Raw genomic sequence first — 22,618 nt, 5'->3', positions numbered from 1 at the left:
CACAGGTCAGAACTGCGTCAGAGTCCATCTGAAAGGAAAGCTTGGGATATGAGCTTTTATTTTTCCTAGTTTCTGTAGTAGAGGTAGTCAAGAGAGGAAGGTTGGATAAGCCATATTCCTCTTCTATTTTATATCTTTCAGTGGCTTCCCACTTCCTTCAAGGTAATTCAACTTTTTTTTAGGTTTATTTTTTATTTTTAAGTAATCTCTGCACCCAGTGTGGCTCTTGAGCTTTCAGTCCTGAGATCAAGAGTTGCATATTCCACAGACTGAGCCAGCTAGGAGCCCCAAGTTCGACTTTCTTTATTTCTTTTTTTTTTAATTGTTATTTATTTTTGAGACACACACACACACACACACACACACACACACACACACACATACACACACACACAATCTGAAGCAGTCTCCAGGCTCCACACTGTCAGCACAGAGCCCAACATGGGGCTCGAACTCATGAACTGTGAGATCGTGACCTGAGCTGAAATCAGATGGTTAACGACTGAGCCACCCAGGTGCCTCCCAAGTTCAACTTTCTTAATATAACATCAAAATGATCCCTATACTGATGTCCTTGTGATAGTTCTATTCTAACCATTTGTCTACAGTTACAATTCTTGAAACAGACCATGACCTTTTAGGATTATTGTTTTTTTATTTTTATTTATTTTTATTTATTTTATTTTATTTTATTTTTATTTTTATTTTTATTTTTTCAACGTTTATTTATTTTTGGAACAGAGAGAGACAGAGCATGAACGGGGGAGGGGCAGAGAGAGAGGGAGACACAGAATCAGAAACAGGCTCCAGTCTCCGAGCCATCAGCCCAGAGCCTGACGCGGGGCTCGAACTCACAGACCGCGAGATCGCGACCTGGCTGAAGTCGGACGCCCAACCGACTGCGCCACCCAGGCGCCCCTAGGATTATTGTTTTTGTCCATATTATTTCCAGCTGAGAAAGCCTCTCTTTCTCTTCCATTCCTCTCATTGCCCACTCACTGCCAATAAAAACAAAAATACTCAGGCACGAAAGGCTAACTTCTGACTTTCCTTAAAAATTTAGTTCATAAGTCATTGCTTTGAGAAACTTTCCTAGCTCCCTCTTCATAATAGTAATTGAGGTTTTTTGTTTGTCTCTTCTGCAAGATTTTGAGTATCTTGAGGGTAGTGTTAAGTCCCTAGTTCTTAGCTCACTGTCTGGCACAGAATAAAGTTCAGTAAATGTTTGCTAAATGATTGAATATTTGATGTTTTCTAAAGTCAGTTTAACTCTCAATTTTCATGGATTCTGTAACAACACAGTCTTGGCAATGGAACCTGGACTACATTTATCAAACATAGTAGGGAAAGTTTTCACTCTGCATGATAAAAAGGACAGCCAGATAGAAACTTTCACAGCAGTGAAATAAGATGGGAGAATTTTAACAAACTGTTTAGTTTATTAAAAAGAGACTTCCTGGGGCATCTGGGTGGCTCAGTCAGTTAAGCGTGCCACTTTGGCTCAGGTCATGATCTTGCGGTCTGTGGGTTCGAGCCCCGCATTGGGCTCTGTGCTGACGGCTCAGAGCCTGGAGCCTGCTTCGGATTCTGTGTCTCCCTCTCTGTCTCTGCCCCTCCCCCACTCATGCTCTGTCTCTCTCTCTCTCTGTCAAAAATAAATAAACATTAAAAAAATGTTTAAAAAGAGACTTCCTCAGGGGCGCCTGGGTGACTCTGTCAGTTAAGGGGCTGGCTTTGGCTCAGGTTATGGTTTCACGGATCTTGAGTTGAGTTCGAGCTCAGCATCAGGCTGCTGTCAGAACAAAGCCTGCTTCAGATCCTCTGTAACCACTTCTCTCAGCCCCTCACTGGCTAGTGCTCACCCTCTCTCAAAAATAGATAAATATTAAAAAAAAAATAGATTTCCTACACTGCCAGAGATCTTGAATATGCCACCTGGCCAGTCATCCAAAGCAATTCTTCTCATAATTGATGACTTTGGCTTCCACTTTGGGAAGATAACTACCTTTTTCTGAACTTATTTGGATTTTGCATTATTTAATGTCTTCTACGGAAGTAGGTCCTTTCTGTGTTTTAAGGGTTTTTTTTTTCTTGTTTTTTTGAAGGATTCTTAACCTTTTGATCTTGGTATTAATGGTCTTGAGTTTTTTCCATTCTTGGTTTGATTTCTGTGCATTTTTGGCTGGAATATTTCATATAGATTTCTTTACTGGGGTTTTCCCTTTAGCTCTCTTATCAAAATCATCATCATTATCATCATCTTCCTCCTCCTCTCCATCATATCATCATCTTCATTAACAACAAGTTTTACCTTTTTCTGTGGAACTTTACTACCACTTCCAGGGACAGATCGCTTTCCAGGTATATTTAGGAGTTTCACATCTTCCTCCTCTTCATCTTCTGACTGTGCATCTTCCTACATAGTACTAAATGCTATCCACAGAAATGCACAGCCTTGAATCACAGACCACAGGTGGTGTTATGCCAAAGCACCCAAAGGAAATCATTGACTGTACAGACATTTTCAAAGTTGTCAGTGTTACTGTAATTGGGCTGCCTTCATAACTCATTGTCTCTGCCTCAACATTGTACAATTCATCTTTTTTTTTAGACTGAAGATCAGATATATTTATTATCACATACATATAAATTAATGAAACATACTAATGAAAAGGTAAAAGGCTATATAGGATTTAACAAAAAATAATGAACAATGGGTTATGTCCTACATATAAGAATCAAACATTTATATAATGTTCTCAAAATAAATCATGTAGAGGAACAGATTAATGACTTAACTTGATTTTATTATTTATTTATTTAATGTTTATTTTTTGAGAGAGAGAGAGAGAGACAGCACATGAGCGGGGGAGGGGCAGAGAGAGAGGCAGACACAGATCTGAAGCAGGCTCTAGGCTCTGAGCTGTCAGCTCAGAGCCTGACACAGTGCTGGAACTTACAAACTGTGAGATCATAACCTGAGCCAAAGTCAGATGCTTAACTGATTGAGCCATCCAAGCGTCCTTTATTTTTTATTTTTAAGTAGGCATAATGCCAAGCACGGAGCCCAGTGCCAGGCTTGAACTCATGACCCTGAGATCAAGGTCTGAGCTGAGATCAAGAGTCAGACGCTTAATCGACTGAGCCACCCAGGTGCCTCTTAATTTGATTTTTTTAAATTGAAAGACAATTGACATACAACATATTAGTTTCAGGTGTACAACATGATTCAATATTTATATATATTGTGAAATGATCACCATAATAAGTCTAATTAACATCCATCACCACACATAGTTACAAAGTTTTTTTCTTATGATGAAAACTTTTAAGATTCACTGTCAGAGCAACTTTCAAATATACCATACAGTATTATCAACCATAGTCCCCAGGTTGTGTATGACTTCTCCTTGGCTTATTTATTTTATAACTGTAAGTTTGCATCTTTTGACCCCTTCCCATATTTTGCTTATCCTCCACTCCTCCTCCTCTGGCAACCACAATCTGTTCTCTGTGTTTATGAGTTTGATCTTTTGTTTCGTTTTGTTATAGATTCCACATATAAATGGGATTATAGGTACAAGAAAAGAAAGCTCTCTGTTCAGATCTGCCTATTTTTTAATTGGGTTGTTTTCTTTCTCTTGAGTTGTTTGAGTTCTTTATATATTTTGGATATTAATGCATTGTCAAATACATGATTGTACAGTTCATCTTTTGCACTGGTCTCTAAACTGACCATTCTTAAAGATAACTGGTGTTCATTTTTATCATTATCCATCTTAAACTGATAATTTTTGTCAGGTTGTAGTTCATACCTGGAAAGATAGTTCTGGGGCTTCAGTCCATACGCAGGTAGGAGAGAAGGTAGATGGAGATAAAGGACTGCTGCTCCAGAGAATAGCCACACAGGGTGGACTCATACCAGGGCTGATCTTTGCCCATTTTTAAGCTGGGTTCTGTGTCTTCATGTAAGAGTTCTTTATATAATCTGGATATAAGTCCTTTAAACAGACATAAAATTTGTGAATGTTTTCTTATGGTCTGTGGTTTGTCTTTTCATTTATTTAGTGCTACCTTTTTAAGTGTAAAATTTTAATTTTTTTGTTAAGTCTAATTTATTAATTATTTTCCTTTATGATATCATATCTAAGAATTCTTTGCCTCCTAGAGTCATGAAAATTTTCTGTTATTTTTTTTCTGGAAATTTTAGAGTTTTGATTCTTACATGTAGTCTCTGATCCATTTAGAATTTTTCTTTATTTTATATGAATTATTGATATTCTTTTAAATATTAGTAGAGTTCATCAGTGAAGCCATGTGAGGCTGGTGTTTTCTCTGTGGGACTATTTTATCAATTTAAAATTAAATATTCAATTTCTTTACTTTTTATATGCCTACTCAAATTTTCTTTTTTTTTTTATTAAAAATTTTTTTTTTTCAACGTTTATTTATTTTTGGGACAGAGAGAGACAGAGCATGAACGGGGGAGGGGCAGAGAGAGAGGGAGACACAGAATGGGAAACAGGCTCCAGGCTCCGGGCCATCAGCCCAGAGCCTGACGCGGGGCTCGTACTCACGGACCGTGAGATCGTGACCTGGCTGAAGTCGGACGCTTAACTGACTGCGCCACCCAGACGCCCCTCAAATTTTCTATTTCTTCTTGAGTCCGTTTGATCATTTTTATCTTTGTAGGAATTTGTTCATTTCATCTAAATTGTCTAATTTGTTGGCTTAATAGTATTCCCCTTTAGTTCTTTGTCTTTTGTATAGTTGGCAGTGCTTTCAGATTTCTTTTTTCTTCTATCTGGTCAGAAAGTTGGGGCTTTCATTAAAAAGTGTGTGTTCTGTTGCACACTTCTGTGACTATGCCTGCATCCAGGGCTAAATGGCAGGAAGACAGAGAGAATATAAAGTGGTGAGAGTTGACCCCACTCTCTTGGGATCAGAGAGGAAGGTTTCCTTCCTAAGAGTTTTAGTTCCTATTCTTTTGGGACTTCTAATGTCACTGCCAGTGGGATTGCTTGAGGCTGGAAGTTAGGAGAAAAAATGGGGGGATTTTTGCACTCCCTTCCTCACTCTGCAAGTCAGAATAAGGGGTCTTCTCTTGGAGTTCTCTGTCTCTGCTCCTCAGTACCTAGCTCTGGGTTTCAGGGTGTGCAGCTGCATTGCATTCAGTCTGGGGGATACTGGAGGCGAAAAATGGCAAACTCATGATTAGTTTGGTGATACTTCGAGTTCTGGCAGTTTTCCTTCAAGTTCCTTGTTACTAGGTGCTTTTCAGAATCCTCAGATAGCTAGTTGCTCTGTGCATTCTGTTCAGTTATGTAGTTGTGTTCAAGGGGAGACATATGCTTATTCTACTTTACTGTACTCAAAACCCTGATATGTTTTTAATTTGTCTATCCTCCTTCCACCTTAAGCCTGTTGCTTTTCTCCCTTTTATTTATTTGTTTTTTGGAAAATCTTGTAGCATTTTGCCATCTAAAATGAAGTGTGTATTGCTACATATAACTCATGTAACACTGCAGATTCCATTTATTTAATCATTATACAGAATTTTTAGTAACTTAACTTTAATATGTTTTCATTTGGAAAAGTTTCTTTTCTTTTCTGATCAATCTCATCATTCTCCAGATTGATGTGTTCTCTAGATTTCCTTCTAATTTCTGGAAACGAAATAGACTGAGATTAAAGAACACCCCTCAGATTTTGGAGAAAACAATATACATTTTATCATGTTATTGAAGTTATTTACACAGAGAATAGAATTCTCACATTAAGAATTAGGCAGTAGACCATTAACAAGCTTTAAGTAACTAACTGGCCAACTCTGGAGAATCATTAACAAACGTTAAATAAGTAAATTCCTGCCACTACCCATTCTGCAGTGAACTGTATGGGGGAGGAAGCAGACATTTTCAAGCATTTCAGACGGATGTAGAGTGTAGCTAACTGCCTTTTGTTTTAAAAGCTGCTAAAGGGCATCCCAAAGGAATCCCAAATATATTTGAGAAGATTTGGTGAAACTATCTAGTTTTTGTTTGTTTGAGTTCCTTTATTTTGAAGGAGAGAGCAAGTGGAGGGGAGGGACAGGACAGAGAATCCCAAGCAGGCTTCACACTGTCAGCACAGAGCCCAATTCTCCTGTGAACCGTGAGATCATGACCTGAGCTGAAATCAAGAGATGGATGCTTAACCAACTGAGCCATTCAGGCGCCCCAAAACTGTCTGGCTTTTCAAAAGTGATGTAATATAACAGAAATTTGCAATGAAAAAAGAAACTTAAAAGTTTAATAATTAATTTATAATCATGAGGTCTATTTCTACTGTTCTGAAGTCCTCTTGTGGGATCTCAACTTCTGAGGGACATTGTAAGAATCTGATGAAATCTATGGTCTATATCTCCAGAAATGTTAGGGATACATAGACATATACATTTGCATATACGTATGCAAGTGACTAAGGAGGTCCTTTTAATGCTCACGTGTGAATTCCTAGGGCAGAGATAGATTCCAGTTAAGAAATCCTGCAGTATTGGGGCGCCTGGGTGGCTTAGTCAGTTGAGTGTCTAGACTCGTGATTTTGGCTGAGGTCATGACCCCAGGGTCGTGGGATCTAGCCCTGTGTGGGTTCCATGCTGAGTGTGGAGCCTACTTAAGATTCTTTGTCTTTTTCCCTCTGCCCCCTCACCTTGCTTGTGCTTGCTCTCTAAAAAAATAATAATAATAATAATTAAAAAAAGAAAAAAAAGAAGTCCTGCACTAAGATAACCAGGTATCTTTGTCTAGTTAGGGTTGGGATCATTTTCAAAAATCTCTGCCAGGTAAAAATGTGTCCTGGGTAATGCCTTTGGCAGGGTGAGGTGAGTTGAGCTTTAATTCCCACTATGGTTCAGGTGTGAGATGTTGCAGATAACTTCCTGTATATTATCAGTAATGCTTGGAGAGATAGTAATTCATAAAGTTATTCTCAATCTATAGTGTACAACTGGAAATTCTAGCTCACATCTTTTACTTACAGCATGGATGCTGATGTGCTCCAAGTTTGTTTAACAGTGAAGACATACATATTCAGGGAATATATGGGGCTACAAAAACTCCCTGGGGCAATGTGTCTCTGCTTGTCTTTACCATGCTGCAGTAATAGGGCTGCAGAAGTCAAGTGGTATAGTGGATATGATCCCAACTTAGTTGTTAAAAGACCTAAGGACAGGGGTGCCTGGGTGGCTCAGTCGGTTAAGTGTCTGACTTTGGCTTAGGTCATGATCTCACAGCTTGTGAGTTTGAGCCCCGAGTCGGGCTCTGAGCTGACAGCCTGGAGCCTGCTGAGGATTCTGTGTCTCTCTCTCTCTGCCCCTACCCTGCTTGTGCTTTCTGTCTCTCATAAACGAACAAATGTTTAAAAAAATAAAAAAGACCTGAGGACAAGTCCCATTCTTTAGCTTCCCTAGCATAAATCACTTAATATTGCCAACGCTTACTTTCTTCTTTGGTAAACCAGAAATAGTAATAACTGTTCTTTTTGCAGGATATTCTGAGGATCCATGAAAATAGTACATGTATGTGATTTTTTAAAATATATAAACCTATCGATTGAAACATAAAGAGACACATCGCTGTGATGAATGGAAACTTCATTCATTCACCCTGCATTTTTTCATCAGCAAGTACCTACAAATCTAACATGCATAGGGAATTTTTTTACTTCCTTATACTCCTGGCTGGAAATATGGCCCTACTATCTCTCAGATACTTTTTAGAATCTGTCCATCTTGTATAGAAAAAAGAGAATAAAAGGATGCTTAGTGTTAGAGAATGAGGAAGTCAAATGATCTATGTAATATTTGAGTTGAAGAAAATCAGTAATCAAGTAGTTTATATTAGCTCTTAAATTGATAGTCAAAAAGAGCAGGGTGATTTTAGGCTTTCCTGGAAATAGTGAGATCTTATCCTGCCCCACATCCTGGGTCAGAGATGGGGAACTGATAATAGCTGCCATTTCCTGAGAGCTTTCCTATCTTTACATATGTTCTATCTCATTTAATCATCACTTGCCTAAGGTCCTACAGAGGTTGTTCCAAGTTGAAATTCCAACTCTGGTCCTTTTTTTTTTTTTTAATTTTTTTTTAATATTTATTTATTTTTGAGACAGAGAGAGACAGAGCATGAATGGGGGAGGGGCAGAGAGAGAGGGAGACACAGAATCGGAAGCAGGCTCCAGGCTCTGAGCCATCAGCCCAGAGCCTGACGCGGGGCTCGAACTCACGGACAGCGAGATCGTGACCTGAGCCAAAGTCGGACGCTTAACCGACTGAGCCACCCAGGCGCCCCCCAACTCTGGTCCTTTTACCTGCATAGTCCATGCTCATAGCTACCCATCAGAGGAATGGGGCTGAATTAGAGCAAGCTGAACTGGCATTTGCCTCTTCTAAGATTCATAAGGATCAATGTTAATTCACATTTTTTAACCTTGAAAGCTCAGAGCAACCTTTGAGCTTGCTCTTTAGGACTTACAGACGGTGATAACTGCCATCTGAACACAAGACGGGATTCAGATGGGATCAAGTTTTAGCTTTAAGAAATATGGATCTCTGAGCTCCACTTACTAATTTTTGAAATTCTTAAATGAGTGAATTTACAATATTTAATCTATTTTCTGAGAGGTCGTTTTCAAGCATATTGGAATTTAAATTTCTGAGTTATTAGAATATATGAAGCAATATGCTTATTATAACTTGTAAATATAGTGCATTTTGTCCATTATTATTAGAAAGAAAAATGTGGGGGCGCCTGGGTGGCGCAGTCGGTTAAGCGTCCGACTTCAGCCAGGTCACGATCTCGCGGTCCGTGAGTTCGAGCCCCGCGTCGGGCTCTGGGCTGATGGCTCAGAGCCTGGAGCCTGTTTCCGATTCTGTGTCTCCCTCTCTCTCTGCCCCTCCCCCATTCATGCTCTGTCTCTCTCTGTCCCAAAAATAAATAAACGTTGGAAAAAAAAAAAAAAGAAAGAAAAATGTGCTGGTGTTTTCCACAGGTGCAGTCAGGTGCAGACTGAGGGCCTGAATTCCCCCTTGGTCTGCTCTTTTAGCTGTAGTCTGCTGGTTACAATACTGATGTGGCAGAACAGAAGAAACCAAAGGCTGAATTTTAAATAACATTCTTAGTTGTTTAGACCCTCTTAAAATATTTAGAATATCTAGCTATATGTCTGAATCATATGCTGTACTGGGTGGGAGGTAAAATTAGGAAATTTTGGCTGGCTACTGCTACATTATAATTTCTCTAGAAACCTGAAGAAAATAACGGACTCAAGCATGCCTTGAGCTGTTTTCTGAGAAACTATGGCAACAGGGCTTTTAATTAAAGCTGAACTAGTGTGTGTAGCTTAGAAAAACAGATACTGCCAAACTGATAGCAAGAGTGTATGGGAATAATCCAGGAAACTAAAAAAAAAAAAAAAAATCTTTTTAGATATGTGGTAATTCTTTGTTATCTATATTGTTCAAAGAAATAGTAGGAAAAAAAAGAAACAGTAGGAAAGTCTTTTAGTGGATGTCAATATTTGGCCTTGGAATATCCTGTATTGATTTTCTGTAAGCAAATATAGTTTCCTAATTATGCTTTTTAAGGTTAGTATTCAAATTATGTTTCCTGAGTGCAGGTTAAATGACCTTGGAAGGGCTAGCCTGGAGGCATCCTCCTTTGCAAGGGCAACCAACCCGGGATAGTCAAAAAGGATGATCTTTCCATTTTGATAACGGAGACTATATGTGTGCCACAGTGAGACAGCTCGTGGGCTGTTGATCAACAAATTAGTAAACTAGCCTCCAGCTGAGCTGAACCATTTACAGCCAACATGCTAGAGTTTGTAAACTCAGAGCATACCAAAAAGTAGTTAAAAAACCCCGAAAAGTAAATGGGAAGTCAAGAGTTGCCATTTTTCTAGGATCAAAATATGTGTTATGCTCATAACTCCCAGTGATGGAGAGATTTTATCACCTTCTTTGCCAATGGAAAGTTTGAGTTTATGTCTATTGCTTTGATATCCCACCTGATTAGTGCTCCCATTCACTCTTAAAAATGTATGTTGTTTGGAGCATAAATTGTAAATCACTCGGTAAGGGCAATAACAGAGAAGATGAGCCTCTAATGAAATAAAATGCAACGATGACAAATGTAAAGTTCATAAGCCAGAGACAGTGTAGGAACTGGCTGTTAAAATAGTCTGTTATCCAGTCTCCTTGGTTCTGGCTTGCAGTTTACCTTTTATTGTACTGTTAGCAGAGTTAGCTAGTATAGTATAGTATAGTATAGTATAGTATAGTATAGTATAGTATAGTATAGCTAGTAACAGTATAATCAGATCTGATCTTCCACACCTTTTGCTTAATGGCTTCCCATTGCTTACAGTATATCCTTTCTCAGTCTCAGCTCCACCCTACCTCTAATGCGTACATTACCTAAACACAAACAAGGCCCAGCTGTTCAATGTTCCCTGTCCTTCTCTGTGTGTTCCTACTTTTCCCAGTGCCGGAATTCCTCTACTCTTTGTGTGTGTGTAGCGAACTCCTACTCATACTTAAAAACGAGGACTGAACATCACCTTTTTCCTTCCTTTATCTCACAATCCCCACTTAATTCTCTCAAACATTCTCCTCTGTAGGACTAGGTGCAGGGATTTACACATCTGTCTTCCTAAGGCAGGTGCTCTGTACAGTTGACCCTTGATGCAGGGGTTGGGACATCAACCCCCACAGCAGTTGAAAATCCACGTATAACTTTTGGCTCCCCCCAAAAACTTAACTACTGATAGCCTACTGTTGACCGGAAGCCTTACCAATAAAATAAATAGTTGATTAACACATATTTTGTATGTTATATGTATTATATACTGTATCCTTATAGTAACATAGAAAAAATGTTATTAAGAAAACTCAAGAAAGAGAAAATGCATTTATAGTACTGTGCTGTATATAAAAAACAAAACAAAATTGTATGACCTGTCAGAATGGCTAAAATCAACAACTCAAGAAACAACAGGTGTTGGCGAGGATGTGGAGGAGGGGGGAAACCTCTTGTACTGTTGGTGGGTGTGGTCACTATGGAAAACAATATGGATGTTCCTCAAAAAGTTAAAAGTAGAACTACCCTATGGTCCAGCAAAGGCACTATCAGGTATTTACCCAAAGAATACAAAAATACGAAGTCTAAGGGATACATGCACCCTGATGTTTATAGCAGCATTATTACAATAGCTAATTTATGGAAACAGCCCAAGTGTCCATGGGTTGACGGGTGAATACAGAAGATGTGGTATATACACAATGGAATATTACTCAGCCATAAAAAAGTACAGAATCTTGCCATTTGCAACAACATGCATGGAGCTAGAGAGTATTATGTTAAGCAACATAAGTCAGTCAGAGAAAGACAAATACCATATGATTTCACTCATATGTGCAATTTAAGAAACAAAACAAATGAACAAAGGGGGGAAAAAAGGAGAGAGGAATGCAAACCAAGAAACAGACTCTTGGGGCACCTGGGTGGCTTCTTCGGTTGAGCATCCTACTTCAGCTCAGCTCATGCTCTCGTGGTTCATGAGTTTGAGCCTTGCATCGGACTCTGTGCTAACAGCTAGGAGCCTGGAGCCTGCCTCAGATTCTGTGTCTCCCTTTTTCTGTGCTCCTCCTCCACTTGTGCTCTGTCTCTGTCTCTCTCAAAAATAAAAAAACATTAAAAAAAGAAGAAGAAGAAACAGACTCTTAGCTATAGAGGACAAACTGGTGGTTACTAGAGGGGAAGGAAGGGGAGGAATGGGTGAAATAGGTGATGGGGATTCAGGAGTGCACTTGTGATGAGCCCTGGGGGTTGTATGGAAGTGTTTAAATCTCTGTATTGTATACCTGAAACTAACATTACCCTGTGTTAACTAACTGGAATTTAAATAAAAATGTAAAAAAGAAAAATCTGCGTGTGGACCTGCGCTGTTCAAACCTATATTATTCAAGGGTCAACTGTAGTTTTTATCTTGTCTCCACAGCCTTGTGTGGCGTGTGGCACAGAATGGGTACTTACTATTTGTTGAATATTTGATGTTTGGTAAATATTTGATGAATGGATGAGTGGGCTTAAGTGGGTAAAGTAATTGGAGTCACTAGGGCTTATTTGAGAAAACACAGAGTAGTTGAAATTTGGTTCTGCTGTTTTCCCTCTTCCCTTTTTCTCATTCTTCTGCTCCTCCAGGTGCCTGTTTCTTGGCTTCTCAGAACACTTTCTTCAGGGTCTCACCTGGGCTTGCCTTACCCCTGAATTCCCCTCAGCTTCTAAAATCCCTTTTGCCTTTCTTCCCCAAACTTCTATCTTCACCTCCCATCCGAATGTCATTTCCATACTGAAGAATGCAGCCAGATATAATTAGAGGATAATCACTTCAGCTTAATTCATTCCAGGTTATAAAAGACTGACAGGGAGACAGCAGGAAGTGTCTGATATTTGAATTCCACAATAGAAAGGCTTGCTTTGTCTGTTCAGATTTCTGACTGTGTATAACCTTCCCTTTCATATAGTATATTAATGCCATCACTAAACAGGTTTTCATGGCAGGGTTTCGGATTATGTCATTCAATCTTGACAAAGGAATATTTTGAGAGAGGCCTGACTGTAACCAGTTTCAGCAATATTAATGTCTTTGTTCAGCAGCATTTGTGCAATTATTTGGATATTTTATTGCTTTTTTTGGTATTTTTTTTTATATACATGAACGAACATTGGAAATACTAATGATGGTGATAAGGAAATTAAGTTTTATTCAGCTAATGAACTTCAGGCAAAGATATAAAAAAATCATGTGAGGCAAGTGTTGATTCTTAGTCTCAAATGGATGCTCACCAATTTTAACCCTCCGTGTAGTCTTTTATTATTTGGGAAAAAAAAGCAAAAGTAAGGAAAATGTATGGAATTCTGGAACTCTACTTCAAAATTGTATACAAAAGGGGAGCTATAACTAAGGATTTTTTTTTTTTTCAACGTTTTATTTATTTTTGGGACAGAGAGAGACAGAGCATGAATGGGGGAGGGGCAGAGAGAGAGGGAGACACAGAATCGGAAACAGGCTCCAGGCTCTGAGCCATCAGCCCAGAGCCTGATGCGGGGCTCGAACTCACGGACCGCGAGATCGTGACCTGGCTGAAGTCGGATGCTTAACCGACTGCACCACCCAGGCGCCCCTATAACTAAGGATTTTTTAATTTTATATTTTGGTTTCCAGGCCAGAAACCTAAGTCTCTCAGTGTGACTTTGCACATTTTATTTCTTCTGTGTTTTCAAAAAACCGTTCGGTACAACTGAGGGGCCACCTGTAAAAGGGAAGGAGATATGCTTGGGTTTCCTTCAAGCTGCCCCTTCAACGTTGTTAGCTCTTGCTTTAAATCCTTCTAGCAGCTAAAATCTAGCTAATCGATACCTTTGCTGCAACTACTTTAGTAGATCCCCAAATCAGAGCCCTGCAAAACCAGGATATGACACAGGCCCCTGGACTGGGTACTGAGATTTATGAGATGAGGCCAGAGGTTCTGAAACCATCACCACTTCCCTTCCCTGTTTTCCTCATCCATCCAGGAACCACCAGAGCCTGGAGGGCAGTTTACTCTGGGCCACGAATTCTGAAGGGCTCGGTCTTACTAGAAGAGTGAACTCAACTGACTGAGAGAGGCCTTTCTGTCAGAAGCTTAAATGGAATAAAATCAGATTGAATAAGACCTACCCTTGCCTTTGTGGAACTCTCTTTCCTCCCTTCATCTTATAGTGATGTATCATTCGCGGAGAAATTTGTCATTCACTGAAGTTAGTGTTCATGTTTTCTTTTTTCTCTTCTTTGGCTATACCTGCGTTTTCCTGAGAGTTGCTATACTTGTGCATAGAATCAAAGGGTAAATGGGGTTTGTTGTTATTTGTTTGTTTTTTCTGGCTTTGCACATGGGATTTTAGTAATGGGACTAGGAGAATGGAAAAAAGTAACCGTAAAAACTTTTTGTATGCTGGTATCTCTTCTCTGTAGAACTTAAAGATTTAGTTAGGCAGTATTTGTGGTTATTGCCTATTTATTTTAATTTTTGTTTTATTTTTGCATGTAAAACATTCACATGATTCAAAAATTAAAACATAAAATAAAAATATATCAGTGAGAATTCTTATGCCATTCTTGTTCTTCATATGTAAGGAAATCTTAGATTACCACTGTTCTAAGTTTATTGTGAATCCTTTATTATTTTTCTTTTTACAAGGAAATAAATATATATTTTGTTTTTCTCCTTTTTCATATGCGTAGTAATGTGCTGTATTCACTGTTGTGCATCTTGTTTTATCCACTTAATGTATCTTGGAGAACTTTCTATAGAGAGTGCTCTAATTTTTTTTTTATAGGTGCATAGCATCCCCTTTGATACAAATATAATTTAGTTAATCATCCCCTATTTATGACATTTGGGAATTTTCTAATCTTTTATTACAAACCGTGCTTAAATATAAAACACATTTCACATGTGTGCAAATGTTGTCTGTAAGATGAAACCCCAGAAGGAGAATTATGGTGCCAAAGATTTATGTATTTCAATTTTGATAAATACTATCATATGGCCTTCCATAATGGTTTGTCTTAGTTACTGATGCTTCATAATATGTCCTCTCTTATTGGGATGTTCTTTTGCTTGGCTATTTTTTTTTAAGTTTATTTATTTATTTTTAGAGAGAAAGAGACAGGAAGAGAGAGAAAGAGAGCTGGGGAAAGGCAGAGAGAGAGAGGAAGAAAGAGAATCCCAAGCAGGCTCTGTGCTGTCAGTGCAGTGCTGGGCTTGATCTCAGTAACCATGAGATCATGACCTGAGTGGAGATTAAAAGTTGGATACCTAACCAAATAGGCCGCCTAGGCACCCTTTGCATTGCTGTTTTTATTTTTTCCTGTTTTATATGAATATTAGAACAACGTTGTCTAATTCTAAGAGAAAGATTAATATTTTTATAGAGATCATGTTAAATGTAAATTTTGTTAAAGGAGAACTGAGTCTTTGTGATCTTGAGTTTTCCCATCTAATAATTGGTATGCTTTTCTATTTTAATTTATTTTTTAATTAATTAATTAATTTCGAGAGAGAGAGCACGAGTGGGAGAGGGGCAGAGAGAGAGGGAGAAAGAGAGAATTCCAAACAGGTTCTATGATGTCAATGCAGAGCCTGACACAGGGCTTGAACTCACGAACTCTGAGTTTATGACCTGAGCCGAGATCAAGAGTGGGATGCGTAACTGACTGAGCCACCCAGGTGCCCCTATGCTTTTCTATTTTAAACTCTTCTTTTGTGGAAGAGTCTTTTTCATGTATTTTCCCATTTCTTGTTAAGATTATCTCCAGTATTTTATCTTTTTGGTTGTGATTAAAAGTGGGTCTTTTTTTCATTATATCTTCTGTTTGTAGTTTCTATATATGAAAATTATTGGTTTCATTATCTTAACCTTATAGTCTGCTTACTTACCTATTTTACTGTTTGTAATACAGTGGAATCACTGTAGATTCAGTGGAATCTTTTGTGTTTTCCAGATATACAGACATATCATCGGGGGTGCTGGCTGGCTCAGTCAGTAGAATGTGTGGCTTTTGATCTCAGGGCTGAGCCTCCTTGGGTGTAGAGATTACTTAAAAATAAAATAGTATATGTGCTGCCGAAGCGAGTACTAAAAATAAAATCTTAACAAAAAACCCCACAAAACCCCCAAACATATCACCTGCAAGTAGAGATTATTGTACATCCTCTTTTCCTATTGTGAATTTATTATTTCATTGGTATATGTGGACATCCAGGAAAATGTTAAATAGTAGTAATGACAGTAGGTATCCTTTTCCAGTGCCTGACTTTACTGACGATATCTTTGGTATTTCCCTGGTAAGCATAAGCTGGGTATTGGGTTTAAATAAATACATTTTATTATGTTTCAGGACCATCCATCTGTGCTGGTAATTTATTCTCTGTTCTTTCAGCTCCACCTTGACCTTACATACTATAGTCCCTGGAGTTGGGGTCCGGGACTCTGCAGGCTACTTTTCTCAGATGCCTTTGACAGCTGCTTCCTATTGGGATCTGTCAATAGGGGGCACTAGAGGGAGTCTGGAAGTTGGGAGGAGGGAGAAGCACTTACTGTCTCTTGTTGTTCCTGTCAGAGGTGCCCGGCCTAGTAAAGGTAGTTCACTTCAGACCTCCAGCTTTTTCTCAGGAATGTCAGAACCAGCTTCATCACCTCCCCTCATAGGTATCAGCCGAGGCCAGGCAGTGATCCCTCTTCAGAGGAATGAGCCCCAACTGAGAGGCACTTTCCTCCTCTGTGCCCCTGAGGAACTAATGGCCCCTGAACAGTGTGCCCCTTTCACCCTCTGAGCTCCAGCTTTGTGGAGCCTCTCCTTTGAGCGCCCACATTCATGTAACCTAATCTCTTCCCACCCTCACCCCAACTAATGGGTGGCAGCTGCATTTATTATGTCTGGGTTAGCTCAGTGTCCTCCTTTTGCTCTTCCAGTCCTCCAACACCTGTTTCACCAATTCCCTTTATTCAATCCCCTCTGTTGAGTTTGCTGATGAGCTGATGAGCTGATGAGCTTTCTGCTTTCCTGAAAGGACCCAGTCTGTGACTCATCTATTCCTGTCTTACTGAATGTTTTGATCCAGATTGTTTTCCGAATCCTTTGCCCCAGTGCTTTTTCTGTGCCAATGGGGATGATTGTGTGGTTTTTCTTAATAGACCTATGAAATATAATAATGGATTTTTCTAACTAACACTGGACTCTTCTTGAATTTCTCTAGTAAGTCTCCCTTCATCATGTGTTCTTTCACTGGGCTGCTGATCCTTCTTGATGATATTTTCATTATGATTGTTGCATTAATCTTTATACATGAGAGTGGTCTGAGGTTTTCTATTTTTGGGTCTGAGGTTTTCTGTTTCAATGCTGTATTTGCTTCATAATAGTTTTAGGTTTCCCATTTTTTTTTTCTGAACTCTGGAACAGTTCCTATAGCATTTTACATCAGCCTTTACAAGCTTCTGTTGTTTTGTCTGGTTTTTGCTTCTTAAAGTTCGGTGGCATCCCTTTAGGAGATTCTCTGATACTGGTGCTAGTTTGGTATCATATACTAGGAGATTATTTTATTAAATTAATCCAGAATGACTCAAAAAATGATGTTTGATGCTGCATTAGCTGGTCTGGTTGAGAAAAGCTGGTCCAAACCAAACTGAAATAGGCAGTGTGTCTCTGGTGCCCTTTAATCCCATAATTATTGTACTATGTCTTTAAGTAATTCTGCCTCTTACCTGCTCCTCTTTTCCATCCTATTCTGATGCCAATGCCTGCTGAGGTTACCTACTCTGAACTGATACAGTTTTTGTTATATGACCCTGCATATATCACATATTTGCATGTTAATAACAGAATCATAAATATGTTCATGACAGAATCTTGGGTGCTGGTACTTTATGTTTTGTGTCTCTTGTGTCTTCTGTTTTAAGTTCTCCAAGTGCATTTACATCTGAGGTGAGACATAACTGTACTGGGTTGAGGAGAGTGTATCTTCCTACTGACTCAGTTAAATAGGTTTAATAAACTTAGCACTCAGAAACCTGAGGGGGGGACTCTGGCCTTCTTTTAAAAAAACTCCAAAACATCAGGGTCACCTTGGAGTGAATAAGGGAAAAATGGAAGAATGCCTTATTTAAATTTCTGATCCCATCTCTAGATTCATGGCTCATCATTTATTTTCAGTGCTGTTATGCATCCTCCTTTCTCTGACCAGTGGCCATTTTCTTGCCCTTGACCTTGTTGACTGCTTTGCTGTGACCCTGGCTTTTCTTACACAGTGGATTCTCCCCTCCTCCCGCCATGAGCAGACCACCTCCTCCATTGCCCCATAATGTCTCCTGAGCATACTTCTTTATGTCCCCTTCATTGCGTCACTTATTTTTAAGTCTGTGTTCTCCTTTGGACTGGTTGTTCCTGAGGGTGCATTGTGTCTATTCATTTTTGTTTTCAGTGTTTAGTACAGTGCTGCACACATAGGAGGGTTCAAAAAATATTGGTTGAATTATTGAATGAATAAAGCCCAAGTAAAAGTGGAGAAAAAAGAAAAATAAATGGCGAATGGCTACATGACTTCAGTACTATGTGCTAGACGCTAAAAGGTGGGTTCTGAGTAATCTACTTGCACTGTATGAAAAGTAAGCATAATGCTTTCATTCAGAGAGGATTTAACTTATATTTGATTTACGCTTACAGTGCAGATGCTTTTCTGGCAACACACCTTCTAAATCTGCTTCCTCAGAAGGTGTATATCAGAATAAATCAGAAAGACAGTTCTCAAGGCTATGGAAGTCTAAAAATCCTCTGGTAGCTTTATAATAATCCACCTTTTGTATCAGAAAATTTGTGTTTATTTTCCCTGCATCAGGAAATTTAGTCCTGCTTCAGGAAATGATAGTAGAGATAAGAGAATGAACGGGAATAATAAGAGATGCTAAAAATAGATCCACTGGGAGATCGAGATGACCTGAAAGCAGAGGATTAAGTTGAGGGGTTTGAGGGAAATTAAAGCTCTTTCCATGGTGCCTCCACCTGGAAAGTATAAATATAGAGCATGGGATTATGTTTAGCTTGAATGTTTTTCCATCTTGAGCAGCTAGAAAAATTTTAATTGGCAATCTGTGTTTGGATGACAACGGGAGGATTTAGAATTCTTTGGACCCACTTTAGCTACAGAAGTTATTCATGAATATATAAATATTGTTACCCTTATCTTACTGCTGCACTGATGCTACCTGCCCAAGGTAGACCTTAATGTACTTAGGTATTCTTTATTCTTTATCTCTAGGTAGATATTTTATGTTTTAGTTTTCTCTTTCTTATCAGTGTACTAAATTATGTTTAGTTATGCTGAATTGTGTAGGGAGAGTGGGACAGTTTTGGAGAAAATTTACATATATGTGCTTACCATTGAATTACATTAAGAGTTAAAATTAATCTTTGTAAAGAGTTTAGCATTACCCCCAAATAAGGAAAAATTGTTTGACAGGGATGGTATAAATTCGCTGATTTTATAACCTTACTTCAGAAGTGTTTATTCCTTTTGGTGAGACAGTTTGGTTTTATCAACTGTGATATAAGAAGGCTGATTCTTACCTCTAAATCAATATGAGTGCCTTCATTCCTATCCCACAGAGTTAGTTTCTGTCTTCCTTTAGGGAGTGGGGAATGTGAGTGGAGGAGAGAAACCAAGGGGACTCTATCTTATGGTTTCTCCAGCTGGAGTGTCCTTCCCAGGGAAATGTGCCTCCTCTCCAAAAGGTACACAATGTGGAGACCACTGCTGCTGCCTTTACCTGAAATAAATGCACACTGGATCCCAGTAAAAGTTTTAGCAGTGTAGGGTTTAGGTGAATGCTCCAAAACTGTGGGGGTGGTGAAGGGAAGGGCCAGGGCTCTGTCAAGGTCAGGCCAGAACTCTTGGCCCAGGCTGTTCTGTCTCTTATTCTTTAACTCTTCTGTTTTTCTTTTTCTTGGTCTCTCTACATCCTAAGCAGAGGAATTTTCTCTTGTTCTCTGTGCTAGACTTTGCATCCTGCTCCTTCCCACCTCCCACCACTAGGGTGAAGGTCGATGCCTTTCTCCTTTTCTGCCATCTCTGAGAAGGGTAGGTGAACTTTGACTTGTGACTGCTGGCTTTGCCAATCTCTGCAGGATCTAGATGGGAAAGTAACATCCTTCCTATTTAATGCTATTTTGACTATGTATTTTTTGTGACCTGTTGCCCCAGCATTACTATGCCAAGACAACTTTTTAAATTAGCCAACCATTAAGGTGCCCAAATCAGTGATCCTTAATCCCTATGAAAAAAAAAAAAAAAAAAAGCAGGCACAACTATGTTAGCCAATTCAATCAAAATTTGGCCTGAAATAGAATATTGTAATCCATACCTTCTCCTACCTCATAAAATTAAATAAACATTTTTTTTTTAAAGCAAGCATTTGTACTTTAAACTCAAATGACCACATCCAGTACTTGGTAGCTTCTTTGCGTGTGTTTCCCACAATGCTCGTGGATATGTAATTTTCACTCCTTTGTTGGAAGTATTCTAACCACAAAAGGGGTAAGCAGGGTCAAGTCCCTTTCCATCTTGCAAGAACATTGCCTCTCATTTTAGCTTACCTTTTTTTTTTTATTAAAAAAATTTTTTTATACTATGAATGAGAAGTTATTTAGGAACATTTTAGGGTACACAGGTGAAATGAGAGAACTTTCTTGCATTGTGGAAACAGCTTATACTTCTGATGGCTAAATTGAAATAAGGGACATGTTTAAAAATGAGAAAAGATGATTTTGTACATTTGGTGCTAAAAATGTCTTCCTCTCTAGATATGTTTAATTTATTGCTTTCATCAAATATCCTCCACCATAAAAGAATATTATTAAAAACCTTAGATGGCCAAAGCTGAGATGAAATAATATAAATTATGTCAGCCATCCTCTTAAAGCATGTTGACCTTAAAAAAAAAAAAAGCCAGCTCTTTTACCAGCAAAATAAACTTTTTTGGGGAATAGCAGAGAATGGCATTTCAGGACAAGCAAACCATAGCAAGTCTAGAGAACAGGAGAGAGGGGCTTGCTTTTATAGGGGAAAGAAGGAAGCTGGAGGGGCTATTATGGCTTCTCACTGGCTGAATGTGGCAGTTTCCCACTGGCTGGGCTGTTGCTGGGCAAGTTATTCCTTCTTACTGCTGGGATAGGTTAACTAAGCTTTCTCCTGTTGAGGTATGCTTCTTAAGGTGGGTAGTAGTGCATGAGAACTCTCCTTTCAGGGTTTCTCAACTCCATTTTTAATGATATTTCCTTTATTTATTTTCACATTTCTCCCTTTGATCAAGATCTTTACTTGAAAGCATTGCTTGCTGATCAAGAGTTGGGGTTTTTGTATTTAGTGGTTTCGAACACTAAAGTGATTTCATCCCTTAGTGCCAAGAAGGACTTTTCTTGATTGTTATGTCCCAATTGCAGGGAAAGTGTGCAGACTGAAATCACTGAGGTCACATTTCAGTAACAGGGAAGGGTAGAAGGGAGAATTCTCAGGCATTTCCCATCTGAGGTTTGTATCTTAAGCGTTTGAGATCATCTTGAAGCACCAAGCTAACATCACCGTATTGGGCATGTCATTTTTACAAAAGTTTGACAGTCAACAGGTATAAGGCTTAAAAACGATAATACAGAACAAGATAGAGAGCAGACATTCTGCAGGGAACTATCCTAGCTTAAAGGAGTCTTTTCTAAAAGCCTTGCAAAGTGGAGTTAGCTCGTTTACATTTCCCTTAGATGCAGGGGAACAGATAGAAGACTGAGGGATCTCCAACATCATGAGCAGATCAGAATTCTTGGTGACAGATCCAGTAGACAGAACGGTTTCTCCCTTTTGTGATAGATTGGGCTAAGAAAGAGAGGGAAGAAATAAAGTAAAATGCAATAGTGAGAAAAAAGTATACATGCTTGTTCCAGTCATCTTGGGAAAATGGTCTCTTTGAGCTATTAACCTGCTTCAATTCCTGGAAATCTTTATTTTCAGGTCACCACTTGGTGTGCAGGTCCAGTTAGGGTTTGGTGCTTTCTTTAGATGTGACACATGGATCCAAGAGTCTTTTCCTTGGGGTTTGGCAGCACAAGCGTTGGTTCCTTTGCAACATGGTTGAGAAGAGTCTTTGTGAAGATATCTTTTCCAATAGTTGAAATCTCCAGGCTGCAATCTGTGATGTTGTTGGTCTTTGTCTCCAGGGAACATGCTTTTGAGAGACTGTTCTGCTAAAGTATGGTTATTCTCAGTAGAAACAAAAAGAAGTATATCCCTCTTAACCAGCTATGGGTCAGAAGAAGCATGACCCAAGTGCATTGGGCATCCTGTGATTATCTCAAAGGGTGAGAGTTTATGGGTTCCAAAAATGGTAGACCTGAGATTCAGAAGGACTAATGGCATTGCTTTTGGCTAGCTTATTTGGAGAGTCTACAGATTTTGCCGGTTGTCTTAATAATGCTGTAGTGTGTTCTACTAACCCTGAGGATTGAGAGTGAAAGTAAGACTGGCCAAATGGCACAGGCTTGTTGAAGCATTTGGCTGGTGAAGTGAATTCCCTGGTTATGAAGTTTCAGGGGCATTCCCCAGGTAGAAGTGATATTTTAAAACATACAAGCCATTGCCAAGACATATTTATATCCATGAGACGGGAAGGTGTATAAAATCCATCTGCCAAACCTCAAATAGTTTATTGGGAAATTTAAAGTGTCCGGGGGCAGTGAGGACAGGTTTTCTTGAATTGTATTTCGGGCAGGAGGTGGCAAGAAAAGTAGGCACTCTTTGTGGCCTTAATATTTCCCCAACCAGTATTGGTTCATAAAGGTTATCATTTCATCAGTAGACCAATGATTCAATGTCTGTTTAGTAGTCAGTAATGGAAATTTTAGTCTCTGGTGGGCCTGGATTATTATTTGGTCCAAGTTTTCTTTCTTTCTTTCTTTCTTTCTTTCTTTCTTTCTTTCTTTCTTTCTTTCTTTC

General features: G+C 39.0%; 1 protein-coding gene and 1 pseudogene across 15 annotated transcripts in view; one reads left to right on the top strand and one right to left on the bottom strand.

Moving 5' to 3' along the window:
• Positions 1 to 22,618, top strand: part of DST (dystonin) — a 510,899-nt gene that overhangs the window by 9,294 nt on the left and 478,987 nt on the right. The window lies entirely within an intron of this gene.
• Positions 1,902 to 3,858, bottom strand: LOC121029613 (nucleophosmin-like; annotated as a pseudogene).

Source organism: Herpailurus yagouaroundi, unplaced genomic scaffold (genome assembly GCF_014898765.1).
Source record: "Herpailurus yagouaroundi ecotype Mexico unplaced genomic scaffold, PumYag 139, whole genome shotgun sequence".
NCBI classification, from domain to species: domain Eukaryota; kingdom Metazoa; phylum Chordata; class Mammalia; order Carnivora; family Felidae; genus Herpailurus; species Herpailurus yagouaroundi.
The sequence above is the reverse complement of the archived record's forward strand: the minus strand, read 5'-3'. Positions and strand labels throughout refer to the sequence as shown.